The 25,965-nt window shown below is 42.2% G+C and overlaps 1 protein-coding gene across 5 annotated transcripts in view; it reads left to right on the forward strand.

Moving 5' to 3' along the window:
- Positions 1–25,965, forward strand: part of ARHGEF3 (Rho guanine nucleotide exchange factor 3) — a 340,374-nt gene that overhangs the window by 120,560 nt on the left and 193,849 nt on the right. The gene's annotated exons all lie outside the window — the stretch shown is intronic.

Genomic DNA, 25,965 nt, shown 5'->3' on the forward strand with positions numbered 1-25,965 from the left:
GTTTGCACCCAAGGGCAGAGGATTATACAAGGTGTACACACTAGAGGATGGGAATCTTGGAGACCATCTTAAAATTTTGCCTACCACACAGAGGTTTAGAGAAGGGAATAACTTGCCCAGAGTCACACAACAGGTAAGCTAGGATTTGAACCTGAATTGATGTTGAGTTAGCAGGCATGAAAATAGCATTAATCTCCTTGTGCAGCTCTATCAAAGCTCTTGGGTGAGCAGGAGACCAGCCTCAGGAGGCTGAGGCAGGAGAATTGCTTTTACCCGGAGGCAGAGGTTGTAGTGCGCTGAGATAGCACCACTGCGTTCCAGCCTGAGCGATAAAATGAGACTTTATCTCAAAAAAAAGAAAAAAAAAAAAAAAGAAAGAAACCACTTTCTTTGCTCATCCTTAAAAAGCGACTCATCTGTTCAAGCTTTATCATGAGATTACAGCAATTCAGTCACATTTTCAGGCTCTACTTCTAATTCTAGTTCTCTTGCTATTTTTACCACATCTGCAGTGACTCCCTCTATGGAAGTCTTAAACCCCTCAGTGTCATCCATGAGGGTTGGAATCAGCTTCTTCCCAAGTCCTGTTAATGTTGGTATTTTGACCTCTGCCTGTGAATCATGAGTGTTCTTAATGGCATTTAGAATGGTGAATCCTTTACAGAAGATTTTCAACTTACTTTGCCCACAGCCACCAGAGGAAACACTGTCTATGGCAGCTATAGCCTTAAGAGATGTTTTTGTTTTGTTTTGGTTTTGTTTTTGTATTTTGTTTTGAGATGGAATATCGCTCTGTCATCCAAGCTGGAGTGCAGTGGAGTGATCTCGGCTCCCTGCAACCTCCACCTTTTGGGTTCAAGCAATTCTCCTGCCTCAGCCGCCCAAGTAGCTGGGATTATAGGCACCTGCCATCACGCCTGGCTAATGTTAGTATTTTTAGTAGAGATGGGGTTTCACCATGTGGCCAGGCTGGTCTTGAACTCCTGACCTCAAGTGATCCACCCGCCTCAGCCTCCCAAAGAGATTTTTTTTTTTTTTTGAGTCGGAATCTCTTTCTGTTGCCCAGGCTGGAGTGCAGTGGCGCGATCTTGGCTCACTGCACCTCCGCCTCCCCGGTTCAAGCAATTCTCCTGCCTCAGCCTCCCGAGTAGCTGGGATTGTAGATGAGTGCTACCACACCTGGCTAATTTTTGTATTTTTAGTAGAGATGGGGTTTTACCGTGTTGGTCAGATTGGTCTTGAATTCCTGACTTCAAGTGATTTGCCTGCCTCGGTCTCCCAAAGAACTGGGATTACAGTCGTGAACCACCATGCCTGACCTAAAGAGATGTATTTTTTAAATAACAAACTTGAAAGTCAAAATGACTCCTCTATCCATGGGCTGCAGAATTGATGTTGAGTTAGCAGGCATGAAAACAGCATTAATCTCCTTGTGCAGCTCTATCGAAGCTCTTGGGTGACCAGGTGCATTGTCAGTGAGCAGTAATATTTTAAAAGGAATCTTTCTTTCTGAGCAGTAAGTCTCAAGAGTGGGCTTAAAATACTCAGTAAATCATCCTGCAAACAGATGTGCTGTCATCCAGGCTTTGTTGTTCCCTTTATAGAGCACAGGCAAAGTAGATTTAGCATCATTCTTAAGGGCCCTGGGATTTTCAGAATGGTCAATGAGCATTGGTTTCAACTTAAAGTCACCAACTGCCTTAGCTCCTAATAAGAAAGTCATCCTGTCCTTTGAAGCTTTGAAGCCAAGCATTGACTTCTCTCTAGCTGGGAAAACTCTAGCTGGCATCTTCTTCCAAGATAAGGCTTTTTCATCTACATTGAAAATCTGTTGTTTAGTGTCACCACCTTTATCGATTATGATAGCCAGATCTTCTGGATAGCTTGCTGCAGCTTCTACATCAGGACTTGCTGCTTCATCTTGCACTTTTATGTTATGAAGACAGCTTCTTAGACCTCACGAACTAACCAACCTCTGTTAGCTTCAAACTTTTCTTCTGTAGCTTCCTCACACCTTCATAGAATTGAAGAGAGTTAGGGCCTTGCTCTGGATTAGGCTTTGGCTTAAAGGAATGTTATGGCTGGTTTGATCTTTTATCCACACCACTCAAACTTTCTCCCTGCTAGCGATAAGGCTGTTTTGCTTTCTTATCTTTTTATGTGTTCACTGGAGTAGCACTTTCAATTTCCTTCAAGAACTTTTCCTTTGCGTTTACAACTTGGCTGTTGGGTACAATAGGCCTAACTTTCAGCCTGCGTCAACTTTGGACCTGCCTTCCTCACTGAGCTTAATCATTTCTAGTTTTTGACTTAAAGTGAGAGACAGGCAACTGTTCCTTTCACTCTAACACTTAGAGACCATTCTAGGGTTATTAAATGGCCTAATTTCAATATTAGTGTGTCTCAGGGAATAGGGAGGCCTGAGGAGAGGGAGAGAGATGGGATGGTTGGTTGATAGAGCAGTCAGAACACACACATTTATTGATTAAGCTCACCATCTTATATGAGGATGGTTCGTGGCACCCCAAAACAATTACAATAGTAACATCAAAGATGACTGATCAGAGATCACCATAACAGATATGTAATAATGAAAAAGTTTGAACTATTGAATTTTGAATGAACAAAGTGTGATGCAGAGATGTGAACTGAGCACACACTGTTAGAAAAAATGGCACTGATAGACTTGCTCAGTGCAGGTTTACCACAAACCTTCAGTTTGTAAAAAACACAATACCTGCAAAGTGCAATAAAGCAAAGTGCAATAAAATGAGATATCCCTATCATAAAAACAATAGCAATAATAATGTATTTCATTTATTAGCCTTTGGAATGTGCTAGCTACTGCTCCTAGTACTTTGCAAGTAATCACATTCCCCCACACCGCTATTTAGTCAACATTATTATTATCCTCAGTTTTCAAATGGGAAAACTTCTACCAGAATCATCCCCAAACACCCACAGCAATTAAGTCGTGGATGTAGCTTTTGAACCCAGTCAGTCTGGTTTCAGAGCCTGTGTTCTCAATAATGTGATGATTGTAACAAGTGCAATTGATGCAGAGGCATATAATGTAAAGCATATGTTTATAGGATTTAAACCATAACTAAAGAAAAGCAAATTAAAACTGTAAAAACTAAAGTGATCCCTTCTTATAGGGAGAAAATATATTAATATATACATAGAAAAAAGTATTGTCACTGTTGAACAACAATATGGAGTAGATGAAGTCCCAGGGAACTGTTGTGTTACATACTTTAAGTCTGAATTTTTTTAAAAGAGAGTGTGTATTGCCTTTATAATTAGCAAAACGATAAATTTAGAATAATTGAAAAAGAACTCCTTCCACAATCACAATGTTCCACAAGCAAGAGGAGGCTTATATTAAAAGTTTCAGGTCTTAGAACACATCGGGGTGTTTCACTGAGTATGTGCTGTGGGCCGGGCGTCGTGGCTCACGCCTGTAATCCCAGCACTTTGGGAGGCCCAGGCGGGTGGATCACTTGAGGTCAGGAGTTTGAGACCAGCCTGGCCAACATGACAAAACCCTATCTCTACTAAAAGTACAAAAATTAGCCAGATGTGTTGGCACACTCCTGGGACCCCAGCTACTTGGGAGGCTGAGGCAGGAGAATTGCTTGAACCCAGGAAGCAGAGGTTACAGTGAGCCGAGATCGTGCCACTGCACTCCACCCTGTGTGATAGAGCGAGACTCTGCCTCAAAAACAGAACATGTGCCGTGGCTAAGCATCTGGGGACTGATGAAATCTGGGTGCACAGAAGAGGCTGGCACATGCTGTGCTATACTCTGCTGTGCTTCAAGATGTTTGCTCCCACCTCCTCTCCCGGTCCTCCCCACCTCCCTGACAGTCAATCTAGAGGCTAATTCCATGCGCCCTTGGGGTTAGCAGTTTTATTGGTCAGCCCAGAGTCTGAGTTTGGTGAACTGTGCTTGGCAGCCATAACAACAGCTTAGATGGTGAAAAGGTATATGCTTTGGGGTCAGAATGCCAGATTGGGGTCTTCAGACACATTTCAAAGCGTCAGGTCTCTTAGCTGCAAAATGAGTATGGATAAATAATACCATTTCCTGAAAACCAGAGACTTAGTAATTATGTGTGGAAAGTGACCTGAAGAATGCCTCTCATGTAGGTAAGTGTACAGAAAATGTTAGCTCCATGTAACTAGGGTTCCTTTATTCCTGAGATGACTGTTTTCTAAAGATAAGTATTTAACAGATGCTTTTTTTTTTTTTTTTTTTTTTTAATGTGAGCTGCACCCTTATAAAGACAAAACCGACCATACCTGGGTTTCCACTTAGTTCTGCGTGTCTCATTTCCCTTCAGGCAGTAGAGAAGCCAGGCTATGTAGATCCTGACACCTGTGAGGGAAAGCTCGTGTCATCTTCAACCTGCTGACACCAAAAATATGCCAGGAACATTGGAACTCAGATTTAAAGCCATTTCTTTTTCTGGCCATATGTGAGGTCTGTGGGAGTTAACAGTAGGCTTGTGTGCCAGCTGAACAGATTTGCATTTTTGAGTTTATAGATGCCTGTTTATTTTATATAGTTATCATTTTGATTAGTCCGTGCTTAGTCCCTTTTTAGTTCCAGAGTTATGTAGGGTAAAATATGCTTTTACTTTGGCCTTCTGGGTTAATTAGGACATCTTAGTTCTAAGTGACAGGAACTCAACTCAAATTAGCTTAATCAAGGAGAGTTTTTAAAGATACAGGGGTATGGGAAGTATTTCATGGAATGCAGTGGAGCCTCAAAAGTACCTGGAACCAGGCACTGGAAGCCCACTAGAATTCCTGACTCCTCTCTGCTGTTAGCACATTTGCTTGGCCAACTGACTTTTTCCGTTTTTCCATACAGTGGAAATGCAGCCATCTACAGAGAGACAGCCTTCTCTCTCTCAGAGCCAGAATTACTAGGGAGGGATTCTGATTGGTCCAACTTGGGTCACGTGGATACTCTTGTACCAATCAGTAGTGGCCAGGGAGTGGGAACGTGCTGTACCACCGTGGTGACTCCTATGGTAACCATAGTAACAGTGGGGGAGAAGGGGCAGTTTCTTAGAAGGAGAAGGAGGCACTGGGGCAGATACAAATAATTCTTGCCTACAAAATTCTTCTCCATCTCTCCTCCTATCATAAAAGGTAATCATCCTGATTCTGTTTTTTCCTGTTTGACTCCATGTGGGCAAAACTCCTAACTCCTTTCATCTTTGGTTAGAAGCAGTCCATTTGGTTATTGATTTTTTTTCAACCCAGACAATCTGTTCTGGGAGCAAGAATAGCCTGTTTGGCAAGCTATTCAGCAAGACATAAAATATAATAGTCCTCGTGATGAATCAAAATAATAGCCAGTCCTAGAAAATTGTGTTCTGAAATGACTTAAGGCCATTTCTAGACTGTTGGGGAGTATTGGAGTTCAGTCAGGGGTTTTAAACAGAAGGTGGTCCAAGAATTGGTCTCAGTATTGTTTTGTGGTTAGTGACATTGATGACTGTTCATGGAAATTTTTATTTTTAATTTTAATCAAATGTAGCCTTTATTACACACAAAAAAATGTCATGGTAGTGATCTTGCTACCTCCAAAAGACCGTCATGTATTTGAAAGCATGAGAGGAGGTGGTGATGTTGAGAACTGAGGGAACATACCTATTTAGAAAATCCCCCTTTTCTGAAGCCGAAACTTCCCTTTCTTTCCTCCATGTTAGGTTTATTTTCTCTTTCTGTCGGTGTCTGAATCTGGGAATGGGAATTTGTGTGGGGGTTGGTAAAAGTCCTGTCACTGGATTTTCTTCTCTGTCATCAACTTCTTCCTCTTCACAGTGAACGTGGCCTACTGAATAGATTGGACTGGATAGGATTGTGGCTCTAATACCACCCCCCTTTAAATGCCAAATCATACTGCCCATTAAATCAATTGAAAGACACAGCTAGAAGCAAGGGGGAAAAGACGGGATCCATTAACACACTTCACAGAGAGTGCAGGCAGGGTGGAAGGACCACACTACCTGAGTCCTGGGCTTTGCAACATCCGTATGTCCTGTCTCTCTGTACAGTGTCAGCTTTCACCACTGATGATGCAGCTACAGGGACTGGAGTTGAACTTCAAGCAAGAGACTCACAGACAAAGGCGCCCCGGGCCAGTGCACACACTAGCTTTATCAAAGAGACTCAGGGACAAGTACACCTGATCTGTACAGCAGTTTGCCAATTAGCTGGATGAACAGCTGGCTAATTTCTGTTTTATCTCTTGGGCAGAAGACACATGAGGCTAGAATAGGTATCTTCAATGGGGAGCCGAGTTAAGGCTTCATGTATGTTAGGTGCTCAAGCATTATTAGTGCCTCTGTATATTTAGTGCCTTGTAAGTCTCATGCATGTTTACTGTAACCAGATGCCTCATGAATATTAGGTATGTTTTGCTCCTTCCATCCCTTTTTGTCTATGTTAGGTGCACACATTTGACTTATTAACCACTTAATTATAAGTAACATCACTTAAAATATATTATATTATTGAAGATGAATAAGTCTTACAAACTTATTCTTCCTCTGTAATTGAAATTAGTAGTCTCTAAAAACAAATAGTCATTAATCTTGATTGCATGGGGCCCATTTGAAAATGGGCTGCCCTATCTAAGTGTGATGATGAAAATTCTTCTCTTCCTTGATTTTTGGGCCTCCTGCATTTGTCATTCTCCACTCAGGAGAATGACATCTCTGCCATCCAACCCTGGAAATCTCAATGAACACAACTTCAGGACCAGCTTTTTTGTGCATGGCTATTACTGACAACCCCTATGTGGTGCTGGAAATAAAACCAGTGGGATTAGATGCTGTAGCAGCACCAAGGACCACCAAGCGCCTGACCCCTTGGTTAACACACATTCAGGGAAGAGGAGACATTCTGCACAGCAGAATACTGCTAACACATGATGTGTTTTTGTATCTCAGGGCTGATATGACCTAACATTTCATTTAGAGAAAAGGGAGAATGAGACTGATTAATTTTTATGGACAGATGAAAATTTGTGTTAAGTGTAAAGCTCTGACTTCAGGGAAGTGCATTTAATTTGTGCAGGTTTAACTAAACCGCTTCATTAAAAAGAGGATGGGGAGAAAACTTATGACTCAGCACAAGTTAGATGGGTGACTCTGTCATTTCCTCTGTCTATCCTATTGGAGTGATGGTGATTCTAGATGTTAACATGGACTTTTTGTGCAGGCTACCCCCTAAAAACAAGCAACAGCTTCCTCTGAGGCTAAACTGAAGGTGTATATACAATACTTGTTCTAGCAGGGAGGAGACATTAATGAGTGTGGTCTATTGTGAGAAGGGATGTCTGCCTTCACGTGGTGTCTTCCTACGTGGTTTCCATGATCCTTATTTATTGTGTGCTATTTTTCAACTTTTTATTATGAAAAATTTCAAACATATGGAAAAGTTAAAAGATAAGTGCAACAAACACTCACCATCTAGAATTAACAGTTCCTAACTTTTACTTTACTTATTTGTCTCTAGTTGTTGATACAGTTTGGCTTTATTTTGCTATACCATTCCAAAGTAACACAATTACAGACACTATGATTCTTCATGTCTAAATATTTCAGTATATATGTCCTAATTATAAGTACGTTTTCCTACATTATCATAGCATCATCATCAAACCTAAGTTATCAGTAATTCTCCAACATTTCCTAATATTCCATCTATATTCATATTTTCTCAGTTGTCTTTTATAACTGGTTTTCCCCCAAATCATTCAAGGATCAGATACTGCATCTAGCTGGATTTCTTGTTTGTTTGTTTTTATCCAGTCAAGGACCATGATTTCATTTTGTTATGTTTCTTAAGCCTTTTTGATTCTCAGACGCTCCCTTCATCCCTCCAATTTTTGAAAAGACCAGTTTGTCTTTTGAGACTTTGGAGGCCGGGCACAGTGGCTCATGCCTGTAATCCCAGCACTTTGGGAGGTTAAGGCGGGTGGATTGCTAGAGCTTAGGAGTTCAAGACCAGCCTGGACAACATGGGGAAACCTAGCTCTACAAAAAATACAAAAATTAGGCAGGCGTGGTGGTACGTGCCTATAGTCTCAGCTACTTGGGCAGGATCACTTGAGCTCTGGAGTTGGAGGCTGCAGTGAGCTGTGATTGTGCCACTGCAGTCCAGCTTGGGCAATGGAATGAGACCCTGTCTCAAAAAAAACCACGGAACTTTGGAATGTGTCTCACATTTGGGTTTATCTGACTGCTTCCCTATGATGTCATTTAACTTGTTCCTTAGCTCTCTATATTTCTTGTAATCTGGTAATTTGGATCTAAAGACTTAGTTTGCTTTAGGCTGAACACCTGTAGGCAGGAAAACATCCTAAGGGATGCTGGTTACTTGCATCTTATTAAGAGGCATACAGTTGGGTTGTTACTAGTGATGCTAACTTGCTACCAGGGTAGACGCTCATGAGAGCTCAGACCCTGAGTGGGGAGCAACTCTACTGTCATTTCTTGGTGGATATTTTAGACAGAGTTTTTGGCAAAGAATAGGCACTTGCTCCATTACCTCAAGAAAATGGCTTTTTAATAAGAGAATATATAGTTGCAGGAACCTAGGACTTCTCTTTGTGGGTCAGTTTTATTCCCCTTCTCTCTCTGCCTTCACTTGTTACTGACCTATAGGTTCTGCTCCTGGTGTCTCCTCCTTGTGTGTGGCACTTTTGGGCTTGTCATGATGCCAGCTCTGGACCAACTCAGCATGATCTTTCAGCAGCTCGCTCTCCTGCAGCTTATGGCATAGTCTCATTTTCTCCATCCCCAAATCCCTAAGAAAACTTCAATTGCATCAGTTTATCTTTCTTGCACTAGGCTCCACAAGGTGGGCACTAGGTGGGCAGTCAGCTGGCTGGCTCTCAAAAGGGCTTCTCTACCTCTTGGTTCAGTCATCTGTGGCCATAGAGTCAAGGTCAAATGGATCTGTCACTCACCAGCTTGGGCAAGTAATTAGCCTCCCTGAGATTCAGATTCCCCATCTGAAATCATATGTAGCTCATAGGGTTATTATGAGGATTGACTTAAATAATCATATCAAGTATTTAGCACTGGGTGTGTGACATAGTAACTGCTCAGTAAATATTCCCTCCATCCCTGCTACTACTATTATGCCATACTCACTCAGCAGGAGCTGTGGGCAACATTGGTGAAGTGGAGCGAATATCCTGGGAAGGGAACGTGAGGACTATATCCCTGTATTAGTCCGTTTTCACACTGCTGTAAAGAAATACCCGAAACTGGGTAATTTATAAAGAAAGAGGTTTAATGGACTCACAGTTTTGCATGGCTGGGGAGGCCTCAGGAAACTTACAATCATATGTGGAAGGGAAAGCAGGCATATCTTACATGGTGGCAGGCAAGAGAGCAAGCATGTGAAGGAAAAACTGTCAAACACTAATAAAACCATCAGATCTTGTGAGAACTCACTCACTATCATGAGAACAGCATTGGGGAAACTGCCCCCATGATCCAATCACCTCTCACCAGACCCTCTCTGTACATGTGGGGATTATGGAGATTACAATTTGAGATGAGATTTGGGTGGGGACACAGAGTCAGACCATATCAATCCCCAAACATTTCTAGCATACTAGAAACACTTTCCTTTTTAAAAATAATTTTTCCAGGGCGACACGGTGGCTCATGCCTGTAATCCAGCAATTTAGGAGGCTAAGGCAGGTGAACCCTTTGAGCCCAGGAGTTCAAGACCAGACTGGGTAACATGGCAAAATCCTGTCTCTACAAAAAATGCAAAAATTAGCCAGGTGTGGTGGTGTGTGCCTGTGGTCCCAGCTACACAGCAGGCTGAAATGGGAAGATCACGTGAGCCCAGGAGGTCAAGGCTGCAGTGGTCTGTGATCGTGTCACTGCACTCTAGCCTGAGTGACAGAGTGAGACACTGTCTCAAAAAAAAATTAAAAACTAAAAAAGGTTTAAAAATATAAACATTTTTCCATTTTGTAGAGTGATCAATTCAGACTCTAGGTTATGGGAGACTGAGTCTGGACCATTTGCTGTTTGTGTAGATGTGCCCTTAAATAAAAAAGACATACTAGCTGCATATGGAGATATGTACCAATTTAGAGGGAAGAAAGAAAATTTGTTGTGCAAAAAGCTCTTGAATGAATTTTAAATGTAGTCTGGATATATTCTTGAACATTTTATGTATTCCTTCTGATAGGTGTTGACTGATGGTAATTCAGATCTTGTGTATCTTGTGACGCTTGGCAGTAGATTCGGGTTTTACTTTATTTTGCATGCATCTCTCTGTGTACTGCCGCAGACTGGTACTGAACTAATTGTTCTTGGCTTCTTAATCACGGCACCTTAGTTGCCCAATGAAAATATGCAACAAATGACTACATTCTTCTCATGTTTGCAATTTTGATGTGGTACAAATTAACATCTTGTTTGGAAGGATAAAAGAAGATTATTTTGATAATGAGGTAACAGTTGAAATAATTGACCTCAGCAGGTCATTCTGAGGATTGGAAATTTTTTAAAGCTTCAGAGTTAGCATTTTAAAAAGTGATAACTCAAAATGCTGGTGAGGGTAAACTGTAGGATGGACTCTATCATAGGTGTTCAGTGGTAGTGTTACTTGGTCATCTTTCTGGAAAGCAGTTTGGTTATTTATGTCACAAACCATAAACATATGTAATTATTGGCCCAATAATTGCATGACTGGAATCTATCCCATGGAAGTCACCAGAGATATGACTTATGCATGAAAATGTTTAGTGCTGCAGCAGTTATAATGACAGAAAAAAAGTGGAAAAAGTCTGAATGTCCACTAATGTGAGGCAGTTGGTGTAAAGTGTGGTTTTGTTCTTAGGAGTTGTAGGTGACAAGAGGAGGTTGAGGAAGAGTTTTAATTCAGGAAAAATGTTTATTGGTATGTTTTAAGAAGCAGGAAACAAAATTGTATATACAGTACAATTTGGGCTATGAAAAAAAAGCACTTGAGGATTAAAAGAAAATACGCTGAAATATTAATGATGGTTTCCTTTTGGGAAGTGAGGTTATACATGATTTTTGTTTTGTTTGTTTTGACTTTGCTACTTTCTATGGGGTGCATATATTAATTTTTATATTTGAGGGGGCAAAAAGCTGAAGTAATAAGACAAATATTTGAATGGCAATTTTGAGTGGAGTCTTAGGTTTTAAGGTTTAAGAATAAAAATCCTCCCCAACAGGCAACAGAAATGAATCTAAGTCAGAAATGCAATGAATTGGACTAAATCCCATGCTTACTTAAGATGGAATTTTTAAATATGGCATCACATATGTTTGTGGAGGAATTTCAAATGTGAGAACTCGGTAAAGGTGAACTTGGAGGAATTTTGTCTTCTTCTAACAGCAGCAACAACAACAACAACAAAAAAACCCATAAATCTTACTTGGATATTTGAGAGGGGAGGAAAGCACCTTGGTAAGAATGAATACTGTGTGCTCAGCCAAGAGAAAAATTATGGCTCTAAAGCAATCATCCTGGACCAAAAGATTCATATTCCAAAGAATTAATAGGTAGCTCAATGATGCCTCTCTGTGTTGGGCACATTATTTTTATGAGTTCGGAGCGCTTGCTTGGACCAGTACTTTGGAATATCACTTTGGAAAAATCAGAGAAAAATACCTAATATGGCAGCCTGTGTATTCCCTTTAGGTTTAATTATGAAACTCAGATAACTACAGATTGCAAATTTGTTTTAGGAATTTGGGGATCAAAAAGATATGCGGCTTTTTTTTTTTTTTTTCCTGAGACAGGATCTCACTGTCACCCAGGCTGGAGTGCAGTGGCACGATCACGGCTCACTGCAGCCTTGACCCCCTGGGCTCAGGTGATCCTCCCACCTCAGCCTCCCGAGTAGCTAGGACTGCAGGCACATGCCACCATGCCTGGCTAATCTTTGTATTTTCTGTAGAGAGAGGGTTTTGCCATGTTGCCCAGAATGGTCTTGAACTCTTGGGCTTAAGTGACCTGCCTGCCTCGGCCTCCCAAAGTGCTGGGATTACAGGCGTGAGTCACTGCACCTGGCCAAAAAGACATGTGGCTTTTAAAAAATACCTTCCACCCAACAGTATGTTTCCCATCACGGAACTTGTGTAATTATAATCTAAAGTGTTTTTTCTTAAGAAGAACCTCTGCCAGGCATTAGAAAGTTCATCAGCAATTTCTCAAACTTCTCGAGGAGGGAAAAGCCTTGAGGTTTAGACTGGAATAGGCTTTTCAAGTCTACAGAATTGGTACAAATGGATCAGATTTGCTGTTCTTGAAACATAATAAAGGCTCCCGCTGCCTTATTCTTCCAGTCTTGATGTCATGTCATTTTTTTCTTCTTTTAAAAATATACTCATCTCATTATCCAGAGTGACTAAGAGGCCCAGCATATGTGCCACTAAAATACTTGTCCTCGTTTCGCTCTTTCTTTTCTCCTGATACCTGTTGCTCAGGAAATGACTTCCTCATCTAGTTTCATTAGTCATTCTGATGTGCTTTGTCAAATGCCCTTCATTGAGCGCAGTATTGAACATCATCTCCCTACTTCAATAAATGCCCATTTCCCTCCACTTACCACATGCATTTAAAAATATATATTTTAGGGTTTTGGTTTAAACTTTATGGTATCTCTTACATGTAATTTTATGTTATTTAGTGGCACTGAACTTCTTTAATATATTAAGAAATATTTTTGCTACCAAACTCAAAGAGCAAAAGTCAAAAAAATGCAGTGAACAAGATTAGGAAAGAGTCCTTACTTTGAGGCAAAGACAATGCAAGTATCTCAATTAATTCAGATTCAGTAGTTCTCATCAAAAATCTATCCAAAAGTCCGTGCCTCTGTGTGTGTTGCTGGAAGAAACACGAAGTTCACTTTCTGGGTGGTTTCCCTTCAGCTGCCTTTCGTTCCTTACACTTGACGCTGGTTTTATTTCTAGAAGAAACCAACCTTAAAAGTCTCTGGTTTAGCAATAGGAGGAGTTCAAAACATTTTCACCTGTTGTGAGTTGTGTGTGTTTAAACAAACTCATGCAACTATTGTTGCTTACAGCCACTGGGTTCATTTCTGCTGGCCTGGCAGGGTTTGTGTTGGCAATGGTAGAGAGATGCTATCAGCATCTCATTGTGTACTGTTTGCATAACGGGACAGGGCAACCAACTCCAGCATTTAAAAAAATGCTTTGGATTGGATGAATGATTTTATTAAGGTATCTGTCAGATTGGGAAGGTGCAACTGTGACTGACGAGGACCTCCTGAAGAGGATCCCAGTCACAGCTGGTGGGAGGGCGGCTGGCAGGTGACCCAGCCTCAGGAATATGGCTGCACTGCAATGGGCTGGCGACCCAAGAGTGGGAGAGGGTCATCAGTGAGGGAGAGCACTGGCAAAAGCATTGCTCAGTTGCATTGTCCTTTGGGGCTTCAGGTTTTTTGTACCTCAGAGGATCTAGGGCTATTCCGGAAACATCAGCCAAGGGAAGTTCTACTGGATTTTCCTCAGTTAATAGCATCTACACAAGGCTTTCCTTCAAGAACAGTCATCATGTTAGCTACTAATAAAATAACGTAGAAGTGCTGAAGTTTTGAGCCTGGAAACAATAATTTTAAAGATACATAGTGCTTGAGTTTACTTATTTGCTTTTAGAATGAAGTCACCACTTGTCACCATGACTATGGAAACATAGGAAATACATTTTGGGGGGTTCTGCTTAAGTCACTACATGTCCTCTAGTAAGGTTCTCAAAATGTGGTCCATAGTACATTAGTGACAACAGAACTCAGGAGCATGTTAGGTATGCAGAATCTCAGGTCCCGCCCCAGACCTGAAGCAGTAGCTGCATTTCATTGAGATCCCCAGGTGATGTGTGGGCACATTAAAGTTTGAGAAACATTCTGATTTTGAGGGTGGTCTAGATTTAGGTTGCAGGTACTGTCGACTCAGTAGAGATTTCATGTGAAGCTCTTTAGTCTGGATTTGGGGTGATGGAAATTGGCATGTAAACCGTCCCTTCTTTCTGTAGCAAAAGAAAGTTGGGCTGTGGTAAATTTCAGTTAACTAGGACCCATGTCTCTAGCCACTTGGGACTGAAATAATTAGTGCAAATCCTTCTGTGGTTCAGACTGAGTAGAAGAGGCCACAGTCAGGGTTAAAAACTCTGGTATCCCCAACTCTTACTGTCCTTTCTAGACCCTCCTTCCCCAACCCAGAGGACCCAAATCGCAGCCTTTTTGTCCTGGATAGGCCTGCCTGGAGCTCTTACTCTAATGCAGAGGATGCCCCTTTTCTCACAGTGTGCACATAGTAGGCCTTTTGCTGACCTTGTGTGTGTCCTTTATTGTCCTGTGCAATAAAGTCACCATATCCTGACATGTGACTCATAGGCAAGACAGCCATTTCTGATAAAGGAGGGAAGGGTGGCCATTCCACCTCCCTGAGACCCGTGTGTTATGTAATGCATTTCCTGCCTTTGATTCTTTACCCATGTGGCCCTGCCCGTCCACTGTCCTGGCTGCTGTTTTCTTTGTTCTGCAGCAGAGGAATTCGACCTTTCTGGGGCTTAAATCCCACTCAACCCTGGCCATTTCTTGGCATGGTTTTTCCTCAGGTGGCAGTTCACTGCGGGGCAGAGGCAAGTTTCCAAATCCTGCTGTGTCTCAGTTCGTCTAATATGTCTTCATTTCAAGAGAGATTTGGGCAAAGGCTAAGCTGATTACAGGGCTCAAGTGGAGCCCTGAGCACATTTCAGATCTGGAATGCAAATTGTTGTCTGCAGTAATTATAGTTTGCACCATGGCCCTACTCAGCCCCCATGGTCATTTTCCTGCTGCAAAATAAGCAGCTTTGTGCTTTCAAAGTGGGAGGTAATGAGGGGGAGAGGAGCACCTAAGGGACATTAAGGAGTGTTTTCAGAACCTGTCTCCAAGCCTGAGTGGGAGCAGAACGGACCCAGATGTGTGTAGGGATGCTGCCACTGAAAAGCTCTGTGACTGTGGGCCAGGAACTCAACCTCACTAAGTCTCAATGTCTTCTAGTCCTTGCTTCAGAGGGTTTCTATGGTGATAAGGTGGCAAGATGTAGCAGGACACTCAACATGGTGCCTGGTATATAGTAGGCTCAGCAAGGGGGAGTTTCTTTTCACTGCCTATAGGTGCCATAAGCTTTGGGGTCTGCAGTGGGGAAACACATGCCCTTCTTAAAGGGTGATTCCAGCACACGTGTTGGTTAGTACTCTCCTGTTCTGAAGAGCTTTGGTGCATGCATCCTTCTCATGCTGCATGTGTCTGCAGAATTGAGGGCTGGCTTAAAGTGCTGGCTTGGGGTAGATTTCCTGCATGTCATTCTAGCTGTGTGCTCTTTGGCAATTACTTAACGTCTTTGAGCCTCAGGTATTCTCATTTATAAAATAGACATCATAATCATTTTTGATTCACAGCGTTGTTAGAAAGATTTATGTAAAAATGCATGTAAAATTGAGCACCAGTGCTTGACACAAACTGTGAAGGCAGTACTATTGTTATCCCCTTTGCAGAGATAAGGAAATCAAGGTTTTTATTTGTTTTTTATGGGTCGAATGACTTCCCAACTCTGCAGCTCATATGTGGTACCACCTGGACTCTGGCCTAGCAGATTGGCTCTGTGGTCCACGGTAGGTAACCCTGACATTGAACCTCCAGGTGGTTGGAAATACCGCACAAACACACTTTAGGTGCCTGATCCTGGGGCTCCCCTCCTCAGACCCCTCATTTTTGTTGAAAAACTCTTTGTTAAATTGGGTTAAAGCAGATCATAATAAAATCACTTTAACCATATTATATAATGTTACATATAGTATATTTAAAATATGTTTATGTTAGATATTATACTTTTATATAAGATTATTGTATGTAATATCAGCAACAGCTATTTACACAGATTTGCATTCCTATTGGAAATGTCCTAGCCATTGTCAGCACTTATAATTGCTTTTTGTTGTGCCATATGGGGGCTTATTATCCGTTACGTTGCTGCAAAATTGTTTATCTTACAGTCTCTAGGAAACTGCAGTTGTTACTTACTATGTGCCAGGCACTATGCTCAATGATACATATTTGACTTATTTGATTCTCACAAGAACTTTTTGCGGTGGGTCCTCTTATTATTCACATTTACCAGAGGAGGAAACAGAGGCACAGGGAAGTTAAGTAAATGATCAGGGGTCACACATTAAGTGACAGCACTGGGATTTGAACCTGGGTTATCTGGCTCAGAACTCCTATTCCTCACCTCTGTGCTAAACTGCCTTCCTTTATTTCTGGTCTGTGTTCTGGTTGCTATGCCCTCACCACCTCGGCTGGCTTGGCATTTCCAGACCTCTGGGGCTGCACACTTAACACAGCATTCCCTGAGGCCCGTTACTAAGCATGAGTCTCTCTCAGCCTCTGAGGGTCATTCTGGGGACTCCTCCCAGCACTCCCGGGGTATTCATTCAACCCAGGAGGCTCTTTGTGGCTCAACCACACACATTCTTTTAAAAAATAGAAATCAGCTTTTCATTTTAATGATGACACAACCCAGAGGTGAGGTTCTTGTTATCACACTGGGGGATCTGGGTGATTGGAGTTGTAAAATCAAGTAGCTGGGGAATTCCTTGTTTTCTCCATAAATTATCCATGTGAGAGCTCTGTGTAATTTCACATTACAGGAGGGAGTAGCTGTGTTTAACTCCTTCTGTTGGAAGGGCAGACTTATTTCACTTCTTACTCAGCCAGGAGAGGGAGTTGGAAAGCATAGAAATGGAACTTCTTATTATTATAATTCCTGGCTTTTAGCAAATATATTTATGTATGTGTACTTTAAAAATACATAGGAAAAACATCTGACTAGTACTGTATTCTATGGCCATGGCCACTGTTCTTGACAAAAAGAATTTCTATCTGGTCGTGCAGCTGTTCTGGCTGAGAGACTTGCCCTGGTTGCCCATTTCCTGCAGGGTACAGTTGGAACTCCTTCCTTGGCTCCAAGCATCTCATCTCTGACCTTCGCATCCCATCCCTTCCACAGACCCCTTGACCGTCTCCTGGCCTCCCAAATGAACTTTGCTGTTCCCACTTCTCACCTTTGCGCTGGCCCCCCTCTCCTCAGCCTGGCAACTCCTCTACATCATTAACAACCAGCTGGAATGGCACTTTCACTGGGGAGACCCTGAGAATAGTCCCTGGCTTCTTCCTTTGCAGCCCAGTGCTTCGAGGCTGTGGGAACCAGCAGGTTGAGCAGTGAGCATTGTGTACAGGTCTGCGTCTTCTCTGGCCTGTGAGCTTCTGAGGTATTTTTGCATGCCTGATGCTTTGAACACAGAGCTGGGCACATTTCTGTTGAACAAAGGAAGCTGGTCTCATCTTTGCACATATCAGTCTGCATTTCTTCCCCAAGAAGGGTTTTTGGGTGACGGGTAGAATACCAGGTGGGAGATTGGACCACGAACCTCCAGGCTCCACGAGAGCCAGGCTATCCTGTGGCCTTGGTGCCTGCACTGTGGCCAGTGTGTATTCAGTCACTGCTTGAATGAGTACTGTGGTAAGAGCCTGTGCTGCAGGCCTAGGCTCTGGTCCCTATTCCATTACTGCCAAGCTTGACACATTGGACAACTTTTTTAACCATTCTGAGCCTCTTTCCTCATCTATAAACTAGGGCTAATAAAAGTACTTATCTCATAGGGTGTTCATAGAATTAAATTAGCTTAGCCTACCATCTGACACACAGCAAGCCCCCAATCAATGGTGGTTCGTATTGTTAATAATGAAATGGATTGGTTATAGGATGTGATAAGTACTGGGAAGGAAATCAATAGGGTATTGTGACAGAGAATAAGATGGTGGGGTATAGGGCACGGTCCTATAGACAGCTTGGTCAGGGAAGCCGCCTGTGAGCTGAACTTGAGTGATGACATAGCTGAGTTAAGCAGAAAATGAATTTATTACAATGTCTAGGGTAGCCCAGAGAATTTTGGAAGGACCAGGGAAACAGAGACAACCCCAAATTATACCACCAAATAGTTATTGTAAAGACACTATTGCTACCACTGCTGGGTAGGTGTAGATGCCATGGCTTGCACCACCAACACTGGTTATAGGCCGTGGCTACCCAGTCTACCCTCACTCTACCTCTGCAAGCTGCCACCACCCTCGCAGAATGGGGTCTGCAGTGGCCCTGCTGCTTTGCATCCCAGCACATGGTTGGCTGAGCCTGCTCATGTTCTCATGCTGTGACTGCAAGGGAGGCTGGGAAACAAGTGTGTGGCACTCTCATCTCCTTTGGTAGAATGTGGGCTCTGGTTCCTGAGTTGGAGGATTCCCCAAAGCTTGCCAGGTAGGGGGTTCCGCTGCAGGAGACTCAAAGGGTGACCCTTATGTCAGAGGCATATGCACGAGAGCAACTCCATCTTGAATAGGAGCTGGGTAGCATGAGGCTGAGACCTACTGGGCTGCATTCCCAGACAGTTAAGGCACTGTAAGTCACAGGATGAGATAGGAGGTCAGCACAAGATACAAGTCATAAAGACCTTGCTGAAAAACAGGTTGCAGTAAAGATTTTGGCTAAATCCCACCAAAACCAAGATGGCAATGAGAGTGACCTCTGGTCATTCTCACTGCTACACTCCCACCAGCGCCATGACAGTTTACAAATGCCATGGCAACATCAGGAAATTACCCTATATGGTCTAAAAAGAAGAGGCATGAATCATCCACCCCTTGTTTCACATATAATCAAGAAATAACTTTAAAAATGGGCAACCATCTATGGAGTAGCCATTCTTTTATTCCTTTACTTGCCTAATAAACTTGCTTTCACTTTACTCTCTGGACTTGCCCTGAATTCTTTCTTGCGCGAGATCCCAGAACCCTCTCTTGGGGTCTGGATCAGGACCCCTTTCCTGTAACACAGAGACCCATGGAGTAAGGAACATGTAGTGTCACTGGGCCTCAGCAGCTTACATCTAATAGGTAGTGGTGCTTTAAGAAAGGCCTGACTGCTTTCCTCTTAGACAATGATTTTTTTTTAAAAAGTGCTGAATTTGGAAGCAACTAGTTCTCAATGTGATGAGAGGCTAGGAACTATTTTTTACACATCATTTAGTTTGTGCAGGTGTGGGGTAGCATGTTTCTCCCCTGTTTATCACGGACTTGCATTCCTGTTGGAAATGCCCTAGCCATTGTCAATGCTTATAATTGCTTCTTGTTACAGCCACGTGGGGCTTATTGTCCATGATCTTGTTGCAAAGTTTATTGTTTATCTTATACGGTCTCCAGGAAGCTGCATGCGGAAATCTCTCAGCCTTACCAGGAAGTCTGACTTAAAGGGACAGCCTCCAGGGCAGAGCCCTAACTGGCAGGAGGTGCTGAGCTTCCAACCAGGACCAGTTGCCTTGGTGGGAATTGGAAGCCCTTTCTGCCTATCTCATTTGGTTTGGTATTTTCCAGCGTTTTGGTGATTCCTTTCTGATTCTGAATTAAGGGAGAAAAAGTGGCAATACCAATTCTTCAAGTATACATGACACACCCAAAACAAAACAAAACAAAAAATCACTTTCTCTGGTGTTTAGGCAGAATGAACGCTCTGAGTCATGGGACACACAGGCTTTTAAATCTCTTGGTTTCTTGGGGGTATTTTCATAGAAGTCTCAAACTTTTTAGATGGATACAGGGATTTCAGGGAAGTTAGCATTGTAAGATTTAAAAAATAAATATGACTTAAGTTTTAACTATGCTCTCATTTTTTTCTCTATTGGAAGGAAGAAGGGAAATGGGAAACTGCAAGTTTCTGTTTTCTTCTTAGATGCCCAGTTGACAGTCAAATCAGGATAGAAAAATCAAACTATGGATTTCAAATTTGGTACCACTTTTCAATTTGCTAGGAAGAAAATTTGAACCAGTTTCCAACATCACACCAAAAAATTGCCTCTTCTGTTTGAAAAAAGAAAAAAATGTTACTATGCCTTTGTTTTTTAAAAAATATTTTATTATGGAAAAATTAAAACCTATACAAAAATAGAAACAATGGTATGATGGCCCAAAGTCCCTGTCATCCTTTGTTCTGACTTTTTTTTGAGACGGAGTCTTGCTCTGTTGCCCATGCTGAAGTGGCATGATCTTGGCTCACTGCAACCTCTGCCTCCTGGGTTCAAGTGATTCTCCTGTCACAGCCTCCCGAGTATCTGGGATTATAGGCACACACCACCGTGCCCAGCTAATATATATATATATATATATTAGTAGAGATGGGGTTTTCCCATGTTGGCCAAGCTTGTCTTGAACTCCTGACCTCAGCTGATCCTTCTGCCAAAGTGTTGGGATTACAAGCGTGAGCCACAGCGCCCAGCCTGTTCTGCTTTTAAATACTTTGTGTCAGTTAGTATCCTACCATCCTCCCTGCAACCCTGCTAGGGATAAAGGAGTCATTCCTGTTTTACAGATAAGGAAACTAAAGATCAAGGAAATTAAGAAGTGACTTACCAGGTCATTCAACTTGTAAATAAATGGCAGAGCCAAAAATCACAGAGCCCAAATATTAATTTACTGTTAACTATTCCAGCCAAGTGGTTGTTCCCAGAAATTATCCCTAAAGAGTTATCTGAAGTCAAAATAATGGTGAGAAACTTTTTAATAAGAATTATTCTTGCTTTTGTTATATATTTTTAACTTGGAAATTCAGTGTGTCAAGTGCTGTTTTTTGATATAGGCAGGTTTCTTTTAAAAATCCTCCTGAGTATTCATGTAAGTGTCAGAAATACCACCCCCACCCCCATATTCAAATTTTCCGCTTCTAACCAACTTTGACAGTACAATGCCAAATAGTAAGTCTCATTTCCAAGTAAGGAAGCCCTTTAGCTGATAGATATCAGCTAATCAGTTTTTAAACTTTTTTTTTCTTCCTAAAAATTGGGCAGAAGTCAGTAACCCACAGACTGGAGTTTCACTTTTAACTGACAGTGTAAGGAAGGGGACTTGACAGTTTCTTGAAAAAGCTGCACCCAGGGTGTTCATATTTCTAAGAAATAACTGTATGAGCTTATTTGCAAGCGGTCCCTGTCTGCTTCATGCAGAAATTCTTCAGGTGGCTCTTGCTTCTTGTGTTAGTCAAGGAGGCAGAACTGCAGCGACCAGGCCAGTAGCTGCTTCACACCATTCATCAGAAGACGGCTTTCTTTTCTTTTCTTTTTATTTTTTTGCATTCACTTTTAAAAATAGCTGCCCATGTGTCAGTTGCCAAAATAATGTGAGGAATCTGGTTATACAAGTTCAGATTTGTTTAGAGAGAATAAAGACCAAGCTCAGGCGATTGCCCGTGACAAAACCAGTAAGATAAGCACTCAAGATTAGCCATGACTGGCAATCATTGAGACTTCCCTGTTCCAGCATCATTTATTTTTAGTTCCTGTGTTGAAACCATAGATGAAGACTTTTCTATTTATTCATTCTTGACCTTGGGCAGCCAGGTCTGTTCCCACATTCTTCTCATCATTTTATAATCTTGTTGAGCTGGGATACTAAGCAGGGCTCTCCAAGAGCATCAACATTTTCAAATGTTCAGAGTCTCTTGAGTTGAACCACCTTGAGTCCAATAGGCCTTGGCCTGGGAAAGTGTCTGGACACCCCTGCTCCATTTGTCTAGGGTTCATGGTGAAGCGGGCAGAGGAGTTGCTCAAGTTTTACTTGGATTAACCACCCTTCTAGCTCTGAGGAGTAGATAAAGACTTTCAATAAAAGTGCATGACTGTGAGCAACTCCCAGGCTCTAATTTGATGTTCTTTTTATTTCTCACTGACTTGCTGTGCTTTTTGCCTCCCTGACAATGTAGTAACACCCAAATTTTGTTTCTCCTTAGTCTTACCTAAATTTGTTTTTGAATTTTTGTTTTTCCTTAGTCTTACCTTAGAAACCTAAGATCTGAGAAATAATAATCTTATGATGTTGGAACCTTGGTTAAGCCAGTGTGCAATATGCTATTTTAATTTGGTCACTGCTACCATCCCATTTGAGATTTTTGTAGAGAACAGGGTCTCACATTGTCCAGACAGGTCTTGAACTCCTGGGCTCAAGCCATCCTCATGTCTCTGCCTCCATAACCACCGGGATTACAGGTGTGAGGCACCACACTGGGCCATGAGATTTTTTTACTACCTGTTTTTAAATTCAGTTTGTAGAATTTTAAAATTTGAAGTATCAAATGGGATATGTTTAAAGATTTTGAAATTCCCTTTCCAACTGTAAGGTTTTGTGAAATTTCTGACTTGCTGAGTACAAATAAGAAAGGCATTAAGGAACCAGGATAAAGCTCAAATGGAAAGAATCATCGTTGCTTGCCAACTTGTAATGAAGAAGTAATTCTGCTAAAATCTAAATATTTTATTTTATGTAAATGAAATTCTCACAACCCTGATGAGTATGTTCCTTATAATATCTTTGTTAAGGAAATTGCTTGGAACTTCTCAACAGAAAATACCCTCAGATGTATCGAACAAGAACACAGGAAGCATGGTTCTGGTTCTAGTGATGCCATGACACTTTTGGTGGCATCTTAGTTAGATCCCAGTTTTGGTGCTAATCTCTTTAGAGCCCAACAAGAGGGACTGTTACCAGTTTGGTTATGTAACCAGCTGTGGGAAAACAGGGTTCATCTTTGCATTGTAGGCACCTTGTAGGTAGTTTCCTGTGTATAAATATATGATTCAGCTCTATACACCGAAAGAAAAATACCATACCCTGAGAACCTACGCCCCCAGAATTTTGTATTTTTTACCCCCTTTTAACATTTCTCTCCAATCTATGTAGAATTTATGTTGGATAAGTATGAAGAAGGGCTTTAAAATGAGACTTTTCTTTCCAAGAGGCAAGTGAATTGTCCCATTGTTAGCGATCCTTCTCTAGTGGTTTGTGCTCTGATATGTCAGATTCTTGAATATCCCAGAGGAGGTTTCTGGCTGTCTCTTCTGAGGGCTGTATGCTTGTAGCAGGAGCTCTGAAGTAAGCTTGCTGGGCCCCACTCCTAACCAACTTCACCACCTCTAGGCCACGTGCCATGGAGAAGTGTACACCACCTTTTTGAGTCTCAGTTTTTTTAAATCTGCAAAGAGAGATGATAATAAGGCCTCTTTTGGGACGGTTGTGAGGATCACATGGGAAAATACATGGTAAGCGCTCATATTAAAACATAAAAAATCCTTGGTCACTCTGGTTTCAGTAATTGTGGCTGTATGATATATTAATATCTGCACACAGGTGCACTTTCATCATGAGTTATCAACATTGGCAGAGGTAAGAGGAATGGACAATGAGAAGTGGCATTTCAAGCATATCGTTCGTATTTGCTAAATGTCCACAGGGCAGGTGGCTACATGAGTTAATTTCCTTCCATACCATAGCATGCTCTGCAGTAAGGGGTTGAAAACGTACGTGACAGGGAAAGATGCCCTGGATGTTAAATGAAAAAAGCAAGTGGTAGAACAATGTTATAATTCTATTTTTGAAAAAAATAAGATGTTATACCCAGCAACTCGTGTTTTTAGACAGAAGGAAATGTCTGGAAGGATTACCACCAGAGGATGCAAACTGGTGGCCCCCCCGGGGCCAAATGTAGCCAGCAACTGTGTTATGTGGCCCGTACAGTACTTCTTATGGTGATGAATAGTTGCCAGCATTTACAATTGACAGATTTTACATAAAACCCTGAATTTCCGGGTTTTATGTAAAATTAGAATGTCTGGTCACCCTGGGCCATTAACCCCTTAGGAACCTGAAAAGCTGGAACTGACCTAAGACAAAAACTCTCAGTGGTGCCCCAGTGCCCACCTGGCCTTTTCTTTCAAGCACCTGACTGCTGGTCCTAAATCCATTTGGGTTAATGAGCCTCTGTCTACATCTGGCTTTTTAACCCCAGTGCGTCCAGCAAATGGGATCGGGATAGAAAAAAAAGTAGGGCCTTTGGGAAGACTCACTTTTTATATACTTCTGTGTGGTTTGAATGTGTGACAGTGATGCTGTGTTACTTTTAAAATGTAAAACCAATACATAAACATGTTTGAATACTTGGTAGTATCCTAGATACCATAGAGAAAACTGTTCCTTTTGATATCCCATTATAAAGCTCAAAATGAATGTGGATCTTGCAGATCAGAGCCTCTTACTATTGAAATTCTCCTCTTGAAGTGCCTTCTTCATGGACCCATTTCAGTCCAGGAGTTATTGCTTCTGGTCAGAGCAAGGGCATCAGAGGAGACGGCCGTGCCCTGTTCTTGCCTTGCTTTTTGCAGGCTGCATCCCTTTCCCCTGCCAGGGCATCTGTTGGCCCTCTCTCTGTCCCTCCCTACTCCACTGCTACCTGCCCTGGAGCCCCTCAAGTTTCACCTCTTCCACAAAGTGCTGCAGCCCACAGGTTTCAGTTCTTCTTTCCCATTCAGTCAGCAGCCGGAAGTTAGGTTGAATCATTCTAGGATTTGTTCATGTGAATTTTCCCTTCCTCCCCCCAAAAGAAATACAACATAGTATGCCCTGGTCATCTCACATTTCCAATGAATCCTCACTGAGGTGAGGCTGGCCTTGGCTGCTAGGACTCCTCGAAGTGACTTGTCAGAAAATCGTCCAAGAAAGGAGTGGCTGGGTGATGCAGCCTCCCTTGTTTCCCAGGGCACTGTCTTTCTTCATCGGCTGAGTTGTCCCCAAAGCTGGCTAATCTCAAGTTGTTTACAGGCTTGTTCAAATTCAGGACCCTTCCTGTGTAGGAGGCTGGAACAAGAGGCCTTAGGAATACCTGCCCTTACCCCTCCCCCAGCCACCACTTAACTAGCTTGCTTTGTGGGGAGTCAGGCTTTAGGAAATAGGGAATCCCAAGGACAATCTGAAACCCACTTCTCGGTGGACACTGCCATTTGATCTGCCACTCATTACTGAGTGCTTCCAGGTGCTAGCTCCTTGGTGACCCAGATGCTTGCCTGAAAGGCAGTGATTTCACTTCCTCCTTTCTCTAAGCAGGTGTGATTCCCTCACACTTTTTGAAGCAAGACCTAAGCCTGTCAGAGAAGCCTCCAGACCTATTAACGTACTTGGTTTCTTCCAAAATACCCCGTAGTTCTGCACTGCCTTGCTGTTGAGTTTGCCAGTTCTTCTGCCTAGAACACCCGTCAGAAGACTGCCCATGTGTCTCTTGCTCTGAGAATCCTTCTCAGACTTTGTCCCCATGAAAAATGCATTTGCCAAGCTCGCTTATTTCCTGGACCCCTCAACACTTTTTGCAAATTCCTGGCAATGTGGATGGAGAGAGCCTGCTTTCTAATGAAAGTCTTGGATTTAATCTCCTTCTGTTAGACCAGAAGCTTATTGTTCAAATGAACCTGCTGTCTTTGCTGGGTCCCCTGACTTTACTCAGGCCTGAGACAGAGGAAGGCTCTTAAAAATCCGTGCATTTGTAAGAAGGCCTCAGGAAACCCTGGGCTAAATCTTAGCCACTAAAATTTGTAATTAGGAAGATTTTTGTAAGTCAAATACTACCCCATTAGATAACTAAAAGAAATAAATCAATAATTGAGAACTACACTAGAGTTATGTCTCCTTGAGTTTGAGACCCTCTGCCAATGTGCAAGGAGGGTGAGAGTGCTGGTTTGTTTGTGGGGAAGGAGTGAGCCAGGCATAGTTTTCAATCTGAAACCTTATAGTTTCCTATGAGACAGTCTCCCTTACCCAAGAGGTCTGGGTTTTTTATAAGGCAAGGAACTGGAGCAAGACGTTCATTCTGGTGAGATTCCCACTTCATAAAACAAGAAATGTCAGCCATGAATTATTTCCATAATAGCTCTGAGCAGGAAGACCTCTTACCCATGACAAAAGTTGAAAGGGAGGTTTCCAGAAGCAGCTACTTTGAAAGAGCTCTGAAG

The sequence above is a fragment of the Chlorocebus sabaeus genome, chromosome 22 (assembly GCF_047675955.1).
Source record: "Chlorocebus sabaeus isolate Y175 chromosome 22, mChlSab1.0.hap1, whole genome shotgun sequence".
Lineage (NCBI taxonomy): Eukaryota > Metazoa > Chordata > Mammalia > Primates > Cercopithecidae > Chlorocebus > Chlorocebus sabaeus.